The following is a 300-nucleotide window of genomic DNA, read 5'->3' as shown; positions in this document are numbered from 1 at the left end:
AGACGAAAACAAAACAAAAAGAAAAAAAAGGAAGGAGAGAAAGAGAGAAAAAAAAAAAAAAAAAGCAACAAAGGTGATTAGTCTGATGTGTAATGGGAGAAGACATATAAATAGAGAAGTCTGATGTTTGAAATTTTCTTTTTTTTTTTTTTAAAGAAAAGAGAGAATAACAAAAAGAAATACATTACACAATACGATACTTTGTTTTTTTACTTCTTCTTTATATTTCCCATATTTTTTATTTTTGGAATCTCTTTCTCTTTCTCTCTTTCCTTCTCGTTTGTAATATGCATTATCATC

The sequence above is a fragment of the Trypanosoma theileri genome (genome assembly GCF_002087225.1).
Source record: "Trypanosoma theileri isolate Edinburgh chromosome Unknown TM35_Tth_290_V1, whole genome shotgun sequence".
NCBI lineage: Eukaryota > Euglenozoa > Kinetoplastea > Trypanosomatida > Trypanosomatidae > Trypanosoma > Trypanosoma theileri.
This window is presented reverse-complemented; position numbering follows the sequence as displayed.